The 18,633-nt window shown below is 41.9% G+C and overlaps 1 long non-coding RNA gene across 1 annotated transcript in view; it reads right to left on the bottom strand.

Annotated features, from left to right (window-relative positions):
* The window catches only part of LOC123373288, a 30,107-nt gene extending 11,906 nt beyond the window's left edge, over positions 1–18,201 (bottom strand). The window contains exon 1 of the long non-coding RNA XR_006580643.1: positions 18,089–18,201. This is a non-coding gene — a long non-coding RNA (uncharacterized LOC123373288). The remainder of the gene's footprint in view (positions 1–18,088) is intronic.
* Between the last annotated feature and the right edge of the window lie 432 nt (positions 18,202–18,633).

Below are 18,633 nucleotides of genomic sequence, written 5' to 3'. Positions count from 1 at the left end.
TTTTTTTTTAATAGACCTTGGTTTCTTCTGCTAAGATACAGAGTGCAGCCAAGATTGTGTTTCTGGTAAGACTGTCACACAATGCCAAAGAACGGTACGGGCCAGCTGTTTTCTGGCTTCTACCAATGGTTGCTGGAATCAGACCATTCTGTTTTGCAAAGACACAAAGACAGATTGTTCCACTGCATAGCCCGCATCCACGGTGATAGCCACCCTACTAATATCTGTCAAGGTGTTCTCCTGAGTAAGTTAAAGTGGTAACAGTAAGAAAAGGGTAAGTTCATTTGTATGTATGGAACTGAAACATGAGCAACCTCCGTCATGTATAGGTTTGGCTTTTACCTATAGATGTGCAACACGAAAACGGAAACCCAGCAAAAATGGCTCCCTGTTCTGTTACAAACCCCAATATTTTGTCCAGGTTCCTTTAAAAAAAAGACTCAGTTTTGAACAAACCAGAGCTGGTTAATGGTTTCAGATGCAAAGCATTAACTTACCTTTGCCATGGTGCCTACAAATCATCACCTTCTAGTATTGGTTATGCATGCTGGTAATCATCTGCAATTACTAACTTGCAAATGCATTTCGTCTCTACTGTTACTTTGTCCTCTTAGCTCACTCACCATTTGTCTTATTCACCAGTTGCATATTGTTTAAACTCTAGATTGTGAGCTTTCTGGAGTGAGGATGGTCTGTGTTATTTGCCTAGGATAACAGGGCTCTAATCTCTGTTTAGCTCTTTATGTGCTACTGCAATAAAAACAACAAATAATATGAACACATGAGAGATTCAGTGGTAACTTTGCATAACTCAGGGTGTGCAAAATCACATAGCCTGAAACAAAGAAACGGGCCTAATCCTCAATGGTGCTGAGCACCTAAAACTCCAGTCTAAGTAAAAGCGGAAGTCACAAATGTTCAATACCTCTCAAGATCAGCTCCAAGGTTAGGACAAAACTCCTATAAATGTTTTGCATAATTCTAAATGAACCACAGTATCTGGCAAACTTTCACCCAATCTCGGCCCTGGTTATAGGGTAGCAAGGTACAGAAAACATCTGAACTGGTGGTTCAATAAGATGACAATTGTGTCCTATTGAAAATGCCATGATATCACATAGCTATATTAACCAAAACTGAACTCACAAGAGTGCAACTGCCTACTATAAGATGTCCATTTAGGTGCAATCACATTCTTTCCTGAACTGTTCATCCAGCCCTAATCCTGAACCAGGAAAGTGTCACAAGCTGGAAATGTTTGCTCATTAGTGGCTGACAAAATTAATCTTCTTCTTCTTAGCATATGCGCAACATGCCTCAGGTGGCACGTGACCAGGATTCATCACCAAATTTGGTCCACTGGTTGGATCATTTGCTTCCCCGGCCTGGGCCAGGTACTGGCAGGGAGCGCTCCATACTCCTCCCTCCCCCCGACACAGTTAATGGCAAACAAGACAGAGTTGGTATTTCCATTTGACAACATAAAAAGGCCATCAAAATTAAGCTGATATATTTGGATTTTGAGGAGTTGGAATCTAGTTTACCTTTTGCTAAGCTCGAAATGTTCTGTTGCAGAGGCTGGTCAGGGCTAGAATTGCCAACTTTTTAATTGCACAAAACCAAACACCCTTGTCCCACCTCCTGCCCTGCCCCTTCCTGAGGGCCCAACCGTAGCCCGCCCCTTCTCTAAGGCCCCACCTCTGACCCACTCCACCCCGCCTACCTCCATTGCTCACTCTCTCCCACCCTCACTCACTTTCACTGGGCTCCAGGGTACAGGAGTGGGCTCTTGTCTGGGACCACAGGGTTTGGAGTGTGGGAGCGGGCTCAGGGCTGGGGCAGTGGGTCGGGGTGCAGGCTCTGGGAGGAAGTTAGGGTGCGGGAGGAGGTTCTGACATGGGGCACAGGGTTGGGGCGTGGGTTCGGGCTCCAGTTGGGCGGCGCAGCAGGGCTGAGGCAGGCTCCCTGCCTGACCTGGCTCTGCACTGCTCCCGGAAGCAGACGGTTCCACAGCTCCCATTAGCCAGGAACCATGGCCAAGCAGCTCTGTGCGGTGCACACTGCCTGTGCCCACAGGCACCAGCCTGCAGCTCCCATTGGCCACAAATCCCGGCCAATGGGAGCTGCGGAGCCGGCACTGGAGGTGCAGACATATACCGGCTGCTTCCAGGAGCCATGCGGAGCCAGGGTAGGCAAGGATCCTGCCTTAGACACACTGCACCACCAACCAGACTTTTAACAGCCCAGTCAGCACTGAGCCACCAGGGTCCCTTTTCGATTGGGCATTCCGCTCTAAAACGGATGCCTGGCAACCGAAGTCAGGGCTGAAAGTTAACAGCTACAAAGTTGATGGTTATTTGAATTTTGACTATGAGAAAGGTTAAATTTGTAGGCAGGGCACGCTACATAAGAGATTAGCTCAGGCCACAGTGGGAGCAGAGAAGAAAAACCCACATCAGTTTGGATAGTTTAATACAGATCTGAAAATACAGAAGATACTTTTCAAGCACTATAAAGGGGGTTGTTGCTGGTCAATGCATCCTTTACATTTGATCTACAGCTTTATTCTGATTTGACATTCAGTAAAGCATTTGCATTTTAAGGGGTCTTGGTGTGAAGCTCGGTGGTCACTGAAATGGCTCTTGGCAAGGGTAGGAAGAGACATCACGTATTTGGAATTTTTCCCTCTGCTGATAGTAATAACCATTTGGGGTCAGCAGTTGGCAAACAACAGAGTTTTGTTCAACTCCGACAATCTGGCTGTAGTGGCAATTGCTCATAAACAGTCAGCATGCTCCAGTTCATTAATGTGTCTGCTGAGGCTCTTTCAGTTGTACTGTCTGTTAGGTAATATCCAGTTTCATGGTAGGCATATTTCTGGGAAGGTGAATGACTCGCTTTCATTTCTAGTGGCAGCATTTCAACTCAGAGCTCAAAATGTGGCCTTGAATGCTAATTGCTGAATTTCTTCATCAGCCTGGAAACTGATGGCCCCTCCCGCAGGACCCCATCTTCTCCTGAAGCAGTCAATGGCCGCAAACACCTTATGGTTTTGTGATAAGGTTTTGTCAACATCTTTAACATTGAGAATTCAGGAATGTTTAAGCATCACATGCTGTAGATTTTCTCCTTTTGAACAGGTATTACAATTTATTCTGGCACAGAATGACAGAGGGGTCCTTACTACACTGTATGTTAAATTGGAGGCATACCTTTATTTGCTTGGTTTTAGGATTCCAGATTCATGAGATGTTTTTGTTTATAAATATGCTTGTGAAATGGGCCTGATGTATGTCACATCCAGGAGAATTATGGATACCCACAGCACAGTCTTATCAAAATGAGTTACATTAGTCTTTCCTGGGACAGCGCTGGTTTTGTTTGAGGAAATTTTGTTGTTGGTTTTCTTTTGTACTTTCTGGGCATCATGCAGAAAATGTTATCGCACTGGGAATTGTCTTCTTCACCACACTGATGAGTGAGTGATCTCTTATTTTTGAGTGATCCGTTGTGAATCAAAGTGAAATACTCTAAGTCTGACTAAAAAGGCAGAGATTCTTGCTAGGATCCAGGCAGAGATATTGCTCAAATCTGCAGGGGAACATTGTCTACAGGTACCTGCCCAAGTTTACAGTATATAGTACTCCCATCTATAGTGACGGTCCATTGCTTACAGTCTCTAACTGGAGTTGCTCTTTTAAGAGAGACATTTGTTTTTCCTTGGTATTGAAGATTAGCTTATGGAACTCCTTGGAGTGCTAGTTTTATAATAATCAGTTTTTTGTGTGGCGGGCTCTTATCGCTAAACACTTTCTGTTGCTTATGTTTTTTATTAACTTGCATTTGAGGCTTTAGAACAAACAAATAAACCACTGAAAATTCCAGCTAACCACATCTGTAACCACTCTTAGATGACCCAGAGAGCCATGATTTTATGGTTTCAAGAGAGCATTTCTCCAGCTGCTATAAGACTGGGGGGAATTAATAAGAGACTAGTGCAGTGGAACTATTTATATTGACCTGTCAATCTGCATCTGGAGGTGCAAGTTCTCCCAGTTACTTGATTAATAATGAAGATAACCAATTAAAATAACTAAATAGTCTGAATATACAGGCAGGCCTGAAACTTTTCTTACATATCAAAGGGAAGCCTGTTGCCTGGCACAACAGCTGACGATCATGATGGTCCCTTCTGGCCTTAAAGTCTATGAGTAGGTTGTTTTCTGAAACCATGCAGGTCTGCTCTGCCTCTGCTTGCTGAGATGAGTGTGATGAGCAGCCAAAAAACAGCATCCAGTGGCAGCATAGCAGACATAAAAATAAAAAAGGTCAATCATTTGGTGACATCTTTTCCCATCTTTCTGAATATTTTAATATTAGAGTAAATTTGATTAACGATGACAGCCTCCAGTCTGTTGAAACTGGAAGGGGTTCACCAGACTGAAATTGCGCTGTGATTGTTTGAACATAGACAAGCAAAGAGGTCTTCTTTTCGTCTGCGTGGAAACTGGCCCGTCAAACAAAGAGGATTTTTTTCCTCTAGCATTAGGATAATTAACACTCTGTATAAAGAACTGGCATGTGGCATAGTCAAACGTATACTGCCAATGGGGTTCATGTCATTTGTCATTGTGAACCAGTCATCCTGGCACCATTGTCTCAGAGTTTTTCAACTGTACTGTGACTTGATGACATTTTGCCGTGGCAGTATTTTTGGCCCCATTATTATGTGCTCCGTGTACAATGTGATTTCAATGGAAGGTAGGAGCCTAAGTACTTTTGTGGATCTAGGCTATAGTCCCAAGCAAACACAGGGATTTATCAATTGTGTTACGGTACCAACCAAAGGTCTGAACCAAGATGTGCAGAGAGACTCAGTGAATTGCCCAAGATTGCAGAGAAAGCCTAGCAGAGCTGGGAATTGAACCCAGTTCTAGTACACTGGGTCCTAGTACACCTGAATCACAAGACCATCCCTATTTCACATAGTAGTTAATGCAGTGTTTTTATCCCCATATGCGTGGGCTATCACGACTGTGACAGAATTTGTTGTTGCACCTTATCAAGGTAATAGGGAATTCTAAAACTGAACAAATAAAATTAATCAGTGGAGTGAAGTGGTTGTATGTAAAAAGTTCTCCCAGTTTCAAATGGGGCTTTCCATTAAAACTGGCAAAATCTTTAAAACTGGTGAAACTATTTCAGGGCATCCACGGTAAATGATTGCTTCAGCATAAGTTTGGCACTTGAAAGATGCAAGTACCTAGCGAGTATAATTTGCACGCTGTTGCAATTTACTGGCACTGTACATGCGTGTTTTAAATATCTCTAGCCATGAAAGGTGTAGAGGGGATGGCATAGGATTCAGATAGGGTGTGGTAAATGTGAACAGGCCAATGGTTTTGGGTACTGACATCTATGATCATTTTGCGGTGTTGTAAACAAGCCTGGGGTGACTAGAAGAGGTGTTTACACTAAACTAATCCCAATCCTATTTCAGACATTTAGGTCCTTGCCCCGGACCTCTAGGATCTTTTCCAATGCTGGTGACTGCTGGACAGTACACCCTGCTTCAATCCCTGCTGTGGTCCTACTAAACCATTGGTTAGTGGAATCAATTTTTATTTTTAGTGTGAAATGTAAATTCCATATACTTATCCTATTATGCCGATGAATCCAATTCATTTAAAAAAATCAGTGTGTTTATGCTGCATTGTCTATATTGTTTATCTTTTTCACTATCACTTTCATATATTTGTGGCCTTCTTGAACCCAGTTATTTCCACTATCTCAATTTTGTGTTTTGAAGCACTGAGACTAATTTATTCCTCGTCACCCAGAAACTACCTTCAGCATATCAGATTTACCTTCTAATATATGAACAGAGATAGTTATTCCTAGCAAAATACTAGCCAACCAAACTAATACATTTTACATTCAGTGTATCACCCCACCTTAATGGTTTGTGGTACTCTATCAGCATCACAGAAACAGAAATACATTGACAAAAATTAGAAACTAAATTATAAGATAATTTTTAATTATGTTTTTAATCTCAAAGTATATCACACAAAATCTACTCAATGTCCTGTGATGAAAGCCTTGTGATATTAAAAGCTTTATAAACCTGTCCCTCCACTCTTACAGGATCTCAGAGCTCGGGCTCCAGGTCAAACCCGAATATCTACAAAGCAGCTTTTCAGGCCTAGGAGCCCAAGCCCAGTCAGCCCCAGTCAACTGATCTGGCCAGTCACAGGGCCTTTATCCGTGTGTAGACATACTCTTACTCTCAATTTTTAGAGGGAGATAGCATACATCCCACATGCTATAAAAATAAAAACAGGACTGTATTGTACAATAATTGTCCCAAACACGATAGCTTCCAATGGTACTGTTAAAGGGCTATGTGTCTTTACTGGAGAATACTGTAGGGTTTTAGTAGTTGTTGCTGCTACTGCTTTTGTTTTCATAAGGGATACATGGGGCAGCAGCTCTAGCAAGGTATCTGGGACCCACTCTGTTAAGTGCATCATATTGCAAGAATAAAATCGTAAACTCAGTCAGTGTCTGTGCAGGCAGCCAGGAAAGTCATCTGAGCAGCAGGCAGGCACAATCCCCTCTGGCCACGCCAACAATCAAGCTGCTGAATTCTGCGCTAGCTGCAAGCAATGGATCAGTCTCCCAGGTAGCCCACAACAGAGAGGACGGTAGTAATCCAACCCCAATGTCAAAGAGGCATATGTTACAGATGTCAGTTTTTATTAGAGATACGCCTAGAGTCCAAACTGTACTAGCCCTCTGAGATGGCTCTGAAAAATTTCTAGGAAAATGCTGCTCTCCTCCGATTTCAGCATAATTTGGGCTTCCCTGGGTTCAATCTCAGCCAGTTCTGAGTCATGTTAATATGGATTTCTGATAGTCAGGTCATAACACACTGCTTATCCCTTTCAAATTGTCATGAGAATGACATACAGTACCACTAGGTATCATCGGCATGGCAATTTGTAGCTCACAGTTGTCACCAAGAGGGAACATATAGAAACTAAAGAGCATATGAACCAGTGCAAACTGCATATATAATCCTTGCAAGGCTTGGTGAGAATTCACCATGGCTAAAGCTTTACCAGCTCTTCCACTTTCAGCCAGATCCTCAGCTCCTACAAATTGGCATCCATTGACTTAAATGGAGCTACATCAGTTTACGACAGCTGAGGCGCTGATCCTCCAATTTTTAAAAGTGAATGTAATGCTTGTGAAAGGAGTAGGAATGGCAGCCCAGGAGCCTAAAGTCCTCTACTTATCTACAGAACAAATACAAACACAGGGAGTGAAAGTTTCCCCACAGGGGATGGCAATGTGCCTCTGCTGATCTGTAGGGTTCACTACTTGAGCTGACAGAGCAATTCATGCTTCGTGTCCATTCAGTGTGCTACTTCTCTGCTCCCACTGTCAAAATGGACACTACTTATGATTGTCTTATGTTACGGACACCTGTCTATTAGGAACTGACTTTTCACATCCACCATTAAATGGTAATAACTTTCGGTCAGCAACCTCCCATTCTGGTTTGAAACCAGCAATCTACAAATGAAAGGCTTTGGATCCCATTACCAATTCCCTAAGAGCAGGGGGAAGGAACTGGGGCCATTCTGAATCCCCTGAGTCCTCAAATAAAGTTATTCAAATGAAAAATACAAGAGCATCCAAATCTTCCTACGAAGAAAATACAACAAATAGTGCCTGAGTGCAAAAAGTTTCCACAGCTCTAATGAAGTCAGAAGAATCAATAGTTATATCCTATTTTCATAGTAAATTTTATATTACACTGATGAATCAATGAACATGACAAATAGCTTTTGTCTCTGGGTATCTAAAAATACAGGAGATAAACTAAAATAATCACATTTTTCTCATCACAGTATTTCATATGTATGTTTAAAATGTGTTTATTTTAGTGTTCTCTTTGTGTGTATATAAAGTTGTAACTTGAATTCAAAAAGCATACATAACTTCAGCTCCTCTATTAACTTGTTCACCCTGTAGAAATTGTTCCTGTCAATATTTTAATTTCACTGAGACTGAATGGGAGAAAAATGTGGCATTCTAAGCAGATGGTTGTCACAGACTGCATACCACAATTAAGAATTAGTATACAAGTTTATGCAGCTTGATACACTATAAACAATTCCTGCATATAAATGCTGAATGAAATCGGCCTTGGAGAATACTTTAGCGAGATAATTCATTTTTGTTATTTCTCTCTCTCCCATACACTCTTTTTTAACATTTCTAAATATGAAATAAATAGACTATCCAGTGGCAGATGCTGAGTCTGTCTTCAGTGTTGTGGCACCTGCGGCAAGTTCCCTGAGATTCTGCCATTTAACTAAATGAGGACATGGCAGGTAGCTCCTGCCCCGCAGCAGGGCTGTTGCAGACATTTCCAGAGGCTTGGCACTGTAAATTGTAGTGCAGAGAACCAAAGAACTATAATGGAATGCAAGATGCACGGAAAGACTCTGAGATATAACCTCTAAATCTATTATGATTCAGCTTTTCTAGTTACTTTCTGAACACCGGGAACTGTTGGCTTAGGTACAGAAATACAAAGAAGAAATAGAGTAAGAATGCTAAGAACCTATGTTTTAGAATTGGATGTTTCACTCATTAGTAACCCTTGTTAACATTTAGTTAATCTCTTCATTCACAGGGAGGCAAGAGGACTCTGATAAGAAGCCAGGACTCATGTGCTGTTTGGGAGTTCCTGTCCGAATATGGAACTGCACATTCTGCCAGCCTAAAACCCATCAGCTGAAAAACTACATCTTCCCTTTACCATCTCTCTCTCTCTGTCCAGCTACTACCTCTATCTATTCTTTACTTCTTAGCTCCTCAGATAGGCCATTTCCAACCACTGCGTTGACTTTCTTGTTCTTACTCTAAATCAAATCATAAAGAAACACCTAAAGGCCTTAGCCAATCCTGGGGCCTCGTTGTGCTAGGCATTGGATATACACATACTGAGCAAGACAAGAGCTAGTATGATTTAGTTCATAGGGTACTGAGCTGAGAGTCAGGAGACATGGCTTCTATTCTGACTCTGCCACTGACCTACTGTGTGACCTTTGGCAATTCTCCTTCCACCCTTTGTCTGTCTTATCTATATAGATTGTAAGCCCTTTGGTGCAAAGTCTCTCACTTTGTACAGCACCTAGCACAATGGAGGTCTGATCTTGGATTCTGCTACTGTAAGTAGCCTGTAAGTGCTACTGTAATATAAATAATAACAGTCCCTGCTCTGAAGGGCTTATAGCCTAAATAGACAAGACAGACAGAAGGAAAAAAAAGATACAAAGTACAAGCAGAAGATTGAAAACGGAGGCACTCTTCACCCTGTCAAAGTGACTGTAACTTCATGGGACTGTACATGCAAGCTGCCCTACTGCCTTGCATCAATTCCAAAATGTACCCCTTCTAAGAGCAAGTACTTCTATTAATTACTTGAGCTGTGGCTAAATCTGAGAAGCCCTGTGTTGCTACGGATGCTTCTGTAACACTATTAGTAAAAACGCTGGGACCAGACCTGTCAGACCCCCAAGACTGAAGGGGGAAACAGTAAGGTGGCTTAAAGCTAACTTTACCTATACACCTTCTCCCACGCTACCATGCCAAGGTCACATGCTGAGCACAGCAGAAGATCCAGCCCACTGTCTTTTGGAAAGGTAATTCTATAACAGCACAGAATCATAGAGCCATTGGGTTAGAAGGCAGATTGGTGGATTTCAGAGGGGGCGCCCCTTGTCACCGTGAAGGCATTCTTCAGCATCTGCTAAGGTGTCCCAGCAGTATGTAGTATGGCATGTTGGCAGGTCCCCAGCATACACCGTGACAGGTCAGCAAATGCCTGTGGCACACAATACAGCAGAGACATCGGGGCATATAGTAAGTGCCTGCAGCTGAACAGACTGATAGATATCTAGCTGCACAAGTTATTTCTAACTGTTCTCCCAGTCACATGCCACAACGTGGCTTCAGACTGCAAACTATGGTGGCTCTGGTTGTGTGGGGGTTGTTTTGGTTTTTTTGTTTCTGTTTCTTTGGTTAGGCAATCCACGCCTAATACAAAGAACCCAAACTGAATTTGTTTAGGTAACTAGTGGGTGGGTTGTTAATGCTCATGACTAGAAAGCAAGAAAGTGAATATTTCAATCCCTGCACATCTCTTGTTTGAAGGGAAGAGGACGGCAGTGCCACTGCTTTCATTTCTATTAAGTGAGAGACTGCTGATTTGTCAGTGGTAAGTATTCACACAGCAGCATCCTTCCAAATAACAACAAGGAAATGGCTTCACTTTGCTTTCGGGGATATATTAAAGAATCCCGACAACAGCAAAGCAAGCATGTTAGTACGAAGCATTGTGTTGATGTCAAAATGAAAAATACTTGATGTTGATGCACAACAGGTATCTTGTATCTTTCAGTCGCAGTCCATCATATTTAATCGTGGCTGATTTAACAGGTTTAAGCATTTCAGCTGACTCTTGATGAGCCTTCTTAGGGAACTGAATTTTTTCTTTATTCATTTTATAGGTCCCTTCGGCTTCAGCAAATACTCACAATAGAGATTGTCCAGTGGGTAGAAAGTGTTTTAATTTTATAATCTCAGATCTTTCAAAATTCCATCTGCAGTGCTTATGCTGAGGGGTGATCTCCACTGATTAGCACAAAATTCCTCTTCACTATTGCAGCGCTACAAATGGAATTCTAGGGTTCCAACTTGTAGTGTTTAAAATTGAAAGATTTTTGAGTTATTTAAAATAAATAATAAAATGGCCTTTGGTCAAAAATTATTGCAGACATGAAAATGGGTATCAGAATTTTTCATTTGTCACAAACTGGGTTTTTGGTAAATGAAAAGTTTTGATACCCCTTTCAATACTGTTTTCAATAAAAATATCAGGAAAAATAAAAACACCTTTTTTCATAAACTGTAAAATTGATCTGTTTTCAAAGCTTTGAATGGCAAAGTTTCAAAGTTTCTCACAAAACTAGTTTCAACTAACTAATAATAAACAACAAATGACATGCGCTTCAAATGACTGGATGATAACAAGGTGCTGTTAGTGGTTCTCCTCTATATTTTATCCTTACTGCAGCCCTTGTGTCTCCTGAAATAACTGCTCTATGTCATGAGCCGCCAGACAAGGATGCACAGCAATTCGGAGTTCATCACAATGCGAAACCTTTTGCAAGATGTAGTGTAATAAATAGATTACACCTTTTTATCAGATGCCACTGTTGTGTGCATTATAGACATTGTCTTATCCAAAATAGTTAATATCTTAGAACAAGAGCAATATGGTCACCTATACAGTGGGTCATATCCTAGGCTGCGTTTGGGAAGACCTGCGCTGCCAGTGCAAAGCTTCCCTAAGGCCAGATTACTCTGCCACTGGAAGTTTTTCCAGTGTAAATGGATCCTGTTGGGGGTTGAGCCCAGCCTTAATAGCCTTACCTACCACCACTTTCCTGTGGCCGGTGCAGAGAAAATCACTTGTGAATCAATAAAATAATAATAAACAGAATACAAATTCACCCTCGTTGGGATTTTAATCTGCAGCATCCAGACTATGGTAGAGCTGGTCAGGATTTTTTCTTCAAAATGATTTCCTGATGGAAAATGCCGTTAGTGCAAAATCAAAATGTTTTGATTTGATTTTCTATTGGGTAAATGAAAAGGAAATATTTCATTCTGAGTTGGTTGGACTGACCTGAAATGCTTAGTTTCAACTCAGCTCTACAGTAAATCTCCCATGGGATAGAAATTATGATTCACACTCAGTTCTGATCCAAGCCTTCAGGTGTCCAGTCACCTGCAGTACCACAGCACTGGCTGAGAAAACCGCCTCCCCAAAGTATCTCTCATGTTTTCAAAACAGGCCATCTACCAAAAGGCAACTATAAACACTATACCAGCAGAATATGTTTTTATAGGCAGCTAGTTACTGGACTAATTGCTTAATCAGAACACTTCTGCTAACACCCACATACTGTGTCCTTCAGATATGAATAATTCAGAGCATTCTAATGTACAGAAACATAACAACGGTAAATGAATAATAATGTAATAATAAAAATAAACAGTAATAAGGAGGTAAAGTAATTAAGGTCTGCTAACTGACAGATGCCTCCTCTTCACCCATAAATATAATCTAATTGATCTCTTGGAAGCTATTAATTTTGCTAGCCAGGCCCAAAATCTGGGCTTCCTTCCTTAATTCAGCAATGATACGTGAGATAGCTTGGCAGTTATTCAAGTGGTGGCTAGCAGTAGTTACTCAGACTACTTCATAATCTGCAAAGGTAGCATTGCAGTTTTGACAGTGTTTTCACAGAAAGGATTCAGCTTCCGTGTTTGTCACTCAAATTAAATCAGGCTAGGAGGCTTTCGTCTGACAGGGCCTGATTTAAAGTGTGCCACTGCCACTGACTTTCCTGATCTCAAAAAGGCTGATAAAGGGTAAGAGAATCATCAGTCAGAAACCAGTGAGTCTCCTGGTCAATGTGTATTTGCGTCAGCTTCCTTCACCTTGCTTTACATATTTAATCTGTCTATTGTTTCTGAAATATAGTATAAAATATAATTTCTATCAAAACTCCTGACCTGACTATTTATTTGTATCACAGTAGAATCTGGAATTATTGAACAAACATGTAGTAAGAGACCGTCCCACCCTAAAGAATTACATTGTAAATAGACAAGACAAACAAAGGGTGTAAGACAATTATACCCACTTCACAAATGGGAAACTGAGGCACAGAGATTTGAGGTCCCAATTCAGCAACATACTTGAACGTATGTCTAATTTTAAACATGTCAGTAGTCCTATTAGGACTGCTTAAGGTTAGGCATGTGCTTAAGCAGCTTATTGAATCAGGGCTTACATGACTCACCAAAGGTCACACAGAAATTCTGTGGCAGAGCAGAAACTGAATCCTGAGCTCCAAAGAGCCAATCCAGGACTTCAACCACAAGACCATTCTTTATTGGCAAGTTGAGTGACTTCACTCCAAAGTTAATAAAATATTAAATTTACAGTGAATTCCCACTAGGTGCGGGGTACAAAACTGTAGAGAACAGCCCTTCCCTGGCTTCCTTTCCATGGAGGGAAGTGGATTCCCTGTGGAAAAGTGGACTAACGGAGAAGATAATGTGACCCATCTTCTGCTACCGGGTACTAAAGTGCTCTTTAATTTAGTGGAGAAAAGCATAACAAGAAGCAATGGCTAGGAAACTACCAAGGGAAGTGGTGGATTCCCCATCTCTTGAAGTCTTCAAATCAAGACTGGCTGCCTTTCTGGAAGAGGTGCTTTAGTCAAATACAAGGTATCAGGCTCAGTACAGGGATAAGTGGGTGAAATGCAATGGCCTAAGCTATACAGGAGGTCAGCCTAGATGATCTAATGGTCCCTTCTGGCTTTCAACTCTATGAAGCTGCTCCCCATACAGCAAACAGCCTTGCTGACTTGTGACATAGACTGTGCATAATGCACTGTGAGCCACTTCAAAGCCTTTAATACAGAAGTTAATCCATTTTGTGACAATGTGTGTTTTCAGTTTAGTGGATGAAGGGTCTGTCTTAAAACCATCCTTATTATGCTTACTTAATATGGAATCCACTGCTTGATCCCTCCTCTACAAATCAGTTATGATTATGTGAACTTTATGTCCTTGTCTTCTTTTCATGCATAACTCATGTAATACAGCTTCAGAAATCACTGTGAAATTACCTTTGCAGGGAAGAAACATCTTGAACATTAGAGGTTGGCTACCAGATTTGCAATAAGCATATAATGCTTAATAAAACTTCTGATCCACCTAGTATGCTGAAAAGTATGTGTTACATTCAGTACCTCAGTTAGAAGTACCAGTGAAATTATTGCTTAGTATAGAAGACAGTATCGTCTCATCAGCATTCAGTACTGCTGCCATAGGACAGAACAGAAAAAAAGCCCAATACAGGAGAAGGCATGAAGAGAAGTGATAAAATGTGTTTCTTAATTGAAATGGGAAGGGGAAAGGAGGAGGGTAACACTGAAGATATGGCCTGTGGCTCTTTGTTTCTGAGACAGTCTTTCCAGCGAAGCATGGTATATCCCCATCAGCTGGGATGGCGCTTTCACTAACCTTTACAGCATTTAGAGTTGATTGTACAAATATATCTGCAGGAATATCTGAGCAGAACATACATCATGGTATAGCTACTGACATGTCTGCCAATTTTAACTGGAGTTATATCAGTTAACACCGCCATAAAATGTTTCCTACTTTGGCAGCAACACTCTATTTCTAGGGTCCTGATCCTGCTAGGTGCTGGGAGCTGATGGTGCTCAGCACTTTGTAATCACCCCTGATCCAAAGCCTAGTGAAATCAGCAGGGAGTAGAGAAGTCTTTTCACTGATCTCCAAGGGCTCTGAATCAGGGCTCAAGTCTCTTGTGAATGCTTCCTTCCATCCCATCCACTCTCAGTGTAAAAAACCAACAATGGTATGTGGCACATCCTGTAAACAAATTAACTCTGGAAGACACTGTGCAGGCTTCATTTTGCTCCCAGATACACCATTCCAAGAATGCAAGAACAGAATTTAGTCCGAAGTATAGACCACATTGTGAACACCTTACTCTTACTGGGATACTCACATGTGCAACTGCTCACCAGTTGGAGTAAGAGGTACTCTATCTGGCTCCATGTAACTAGGCATATATCGCAAGGAGTTATTTCTTCTTCCGTTTACTACTTAGGCACAAAGACCAGCAGGACATTATCTTGGGATTTTGGGGAGGGCAAGTGATATAACTCTTTGGAACCCGCGCTGAATCAAACTGCTCTCCATCACATATGTAACACATGACAAATTTTTCATGAACTATACTGAAAAGTAACTAGCTGCATGTTATATTTTACTGAAACGTGCATGTCCTGCTACTCATTCCCCTCCTTTTCCTTCTCTATAGTTTTTCTTTTGAAAACTTTTTACTATTGCTTTGCAACTGTTTAAAAATGTACATCTGTACAACAAATAATAATCATATCTCCACTCCTATGTGCAGAGAAGCAGGTGGTAGTTAACGGTGACTTTTATATAGGTACATAAGTAACAATTCTTGAGGTATGTAGGGGTACACACCTGACTCAACTGCTATCCTGACATGAAACTTCCAACAACAAACTTTTTTTTAAACAGTTGTTTAAAGGACACTAAGTACCTGGCCTGATAAACCATCTCACACACCCAAGAGTAGTAATAACTAATATTATCATAGAGCCTAGAGACCTTAACTAACATCAGGGCCTCATCATGCTGGGTGCTGTACTTAACCTTGTATTTCTTTTCACCTGTTCTCTTTAGGTGAAATCCACCTTGTACTGAGAACAATGTTAATGCACCATTTTACTTGCACTTGTACCCTATTGTGGGGGGTTTAAGTGATGCTTACACTGGTGAATTTTACCCTTTCTATTCAGTAGTCTGATGGATTTGCACCATATCTGATTGTAATATTGCAGTTGCATGGAATGTCTTACTTATGGTGGTGTCATTGTATTTTAAAATTAAAGAAAACCAAAATATGTTTTTCCCCCTCTTTGGGTTACTGCTCAATGCTTTGTAGAATTACTTTAGCAAGTTGTAAATGACGTACGTTGGGGAAATTCATTATCTGCTCACAGATAATATAAACTGGGCTGTATAGTGACTGCTGTGCTGAGAGACACACGTACAAAGCCTTCATCTCAAAGCCAGGAAAGTCCACTGATTGAGGAGGAGGATGCCAACCTCCTTACAGAACAGAACTAAGCGCATAAAGTTTTTAGTGTTTTCCAGTTTGTTTGCTGCCCACCTTGCTGCTCCCTTGGTTTCTGAAATGTATGCATTGTAGCAGGAGGGGTGGGTTTTTTCCCACCCAATGTCACGAGCACAATGTTGCCTGTCTCTACAAAGTCAGACATTCTGAAATGGCTGCCAAGATGTCCGAGAAATCAAACACAGCACAGTGACAGCTAAAAATGAGCACAGTTTCTTTCTTTTCTTTTTTTTTTTCCTCTATGAGACTGGTGTTCTGCCAAGAGGCAGAGCTGGATTTTAGAAGCTTTTTACAAAAGAAGACTTTTGCAAGAAATCTATGTTCATTTTTAGAGCTGGTCAAAAAACTTTTGTCTATCAAAAATGCCTTTTCATTTGACCCAAAATGTTTTGTGGAAATGTATCAGTTTCAACAAATTGTTTTGGTCAAAGGTTTCACAGGGAAAAAAAAAATCACACACACATACATAAAGCCTGAACGGCCAATAGCCCAGTGGTTTGTGCATTCAGTGGAGATGCGGGTTCAAGTCCCTGGTCTGCCTGACTCAGAGTTGATACTTGAACATGGGTCTTCCACATCACAGGTAAGTGCCTTAACAACTGGGATATTCTGGAGTGTGTGCGCGCGCTGGAGGAATTGCCAAAAAATTCAGGTCTCATTTTCATTCTGCATACAAATGAAAACAACTTTTGAAACCTCAAAAGGGTTCACAAAATGGAAGGGTTTTCCAGCTGAAGCCGGCATTACTCATTTTAAGTCGTATGTCTCTGGTGCAGGGAAGTAGGGCACTGAGGTGCAACCAGGGGAAAATTGAATATGATCTTCACAGGGCCAATCTGGTCTCCTCATCCAAACAAATTAATCCAAAAACAGCTGTAGTAAAATCATCACCTACCCTCAGGAAGAGCAGTATTAGCAGGAGTTAAAGTAAGGCCTTGTCTACACAAGAAAGTTAGTGCAGAGTAAGCCAGGGTATGAATTTAAAGCACACTAACTACTCCATACTAACTCCTTATGTGGACGCACCTATCAGTGCCTTTGTGAGCTTTAGTTTGATACACTTCCAAAAGGTATTAAGTTAAAACGCACAAAGACACTTTTTAAGCAACGTTCACAGGGTCCACTTACCGCATGGGGTGCCTGCTCCTGGCGGCTCTGGGGATTAGTTCTTGCCAGGTGCTGCCCTCCTCTGGCAGTTTCTCTACCCATCGTCTCTCTCACTCTTGGCCCTTCTCACTCCCAGAGCTTTCTGTTCATGTCTTGGCACTCTGGACAGGTTCCTGAAGTCCTCCCCTTCCAGGGAATTCAAAGTCCTTCTAGACCAGCTGTCCGGCGGCTGGCATCTCCACGCCCTGCACCACTTCCTAGTAGCTGGTAGGGGAACCCAGGCCCACCCTCTACACTGGGCTCCAGCCCAGGGACCCTAGGACAAGCAGTCACGGTCTGTACAATCCTACCCCGTGCTGCTGTTTCCCTGGGCTTCTTCCTACCTATCTGACTTCCCCCTCTTCCTGGGTTTGCCAGCCCAAGCTCCCTCCTCCTAGGGAGTGACTGTAGACTACTTCCTAACAGTGTCTTGCTGCTCACAGCTCCTGGGCTTTACACAGGTCCCACCTGCTCCTGCCTAGCTGAGCCCATTTTCAGTTCATGGCCTGCTCTCTGTCTCCTCCTTCATGTGTAGCCTGGGCAGTGAGTTGGCCTGCCTAGCCACTTTAACCTCTCCAGGCCTTGTATGGGGTGGGCACCCCATCACATGGCGTAAGAGTGTCCATATGGGGAGATAGTGTTGAGTAGCTACTGTGCACAGTGTAGGCAAGGCCTAAGAGAGGGCGGTGTATTCTGCTAAAAGCTCCCCCTCTCCCTGCTCCCCCTCCTCCCATACAGTAAGAGCTGTAAGTACTTTAACCACTGGGAAAGGTGCTACACACAATAAACCAAACCGGTTTTGCCCATCCATACTCAAAACATAATGTGGGGCTTCAGTTAGAAGCCATTAAGGTACAAATTTCTATCACTGAAATTTATAATCCAAAGACATTATATTATGTTTCCATTATAACGAAAATGCAATCAAAGCACAGGTAGATGGAATTAACTGGCTTGTAATTAAACACCTTGGGAACTAAACAAAAGCTTTAGTAGAGATTGATACAACTTTAGATACACTCTGTTAGATGGGCTAGAACTAACAACTGTAGCATTAGCAGGAAACTCGTGACTTACCACCACTAAGGGCTTGTCTACACTGGAAACTTGCACCGATGTAGCTGTAGCACTCTTGGTGAAGATGCTCTAAGCTGACAGGAGAGAGCCTCTCCCATCCACTTAATAACTCCACCTCCATGAGAGGTGGTAGCTATGGTGACAGGAGAAGCTCTACTGTAGCCATAGCAGTGTCAACACCAGCCCTTAGGTCAGCATAACTACAACGCTCAGGGGCTTGGATTATTCATGCATCTGAGCGACATAATTATACCAAAGTAATTCTGTAGGCTGAGTGTTTACATGTACAATGCTGATGTGGATTACTCAGAGAGCCAGACTTGAGCCAGAAGGCTGGGATTTAGATTTGGAGCCAAACCCAAACATTCCCAAAGTTCACAAGGTTTCAGATTTAGGCCTTTATAGCGGCAGGCCTGAGGCAGATCATAGTAGAGATCCAGATTTCTGGTTAGCTCCCTTTCCAGTTATTTATATAGGGCCAAGTACCAAGTAGTAATGAACACCTGCAGCTGCCATTGACTTCAATAAGAGTTTCAGATGCTCAG

Source organism: Mauremys mutica, chromosome 6 (genome assembly GCF_020497125.1).
Source record: "Mauremys mutica isolate MM-2020 ecotype Southern chromosome 6, ASM2049712v1, whole genome shotgun sequence".
Classification (NCBI taxonomy): domain Eukaryota; kingdom Metazoa; phylum Chordata; order Testudines; family Geoemydidae; genus Mauremys; species Mauremys mutica.
This window is presented reverse-complemented; position numbering and strand designations above follow the sequence as displayed.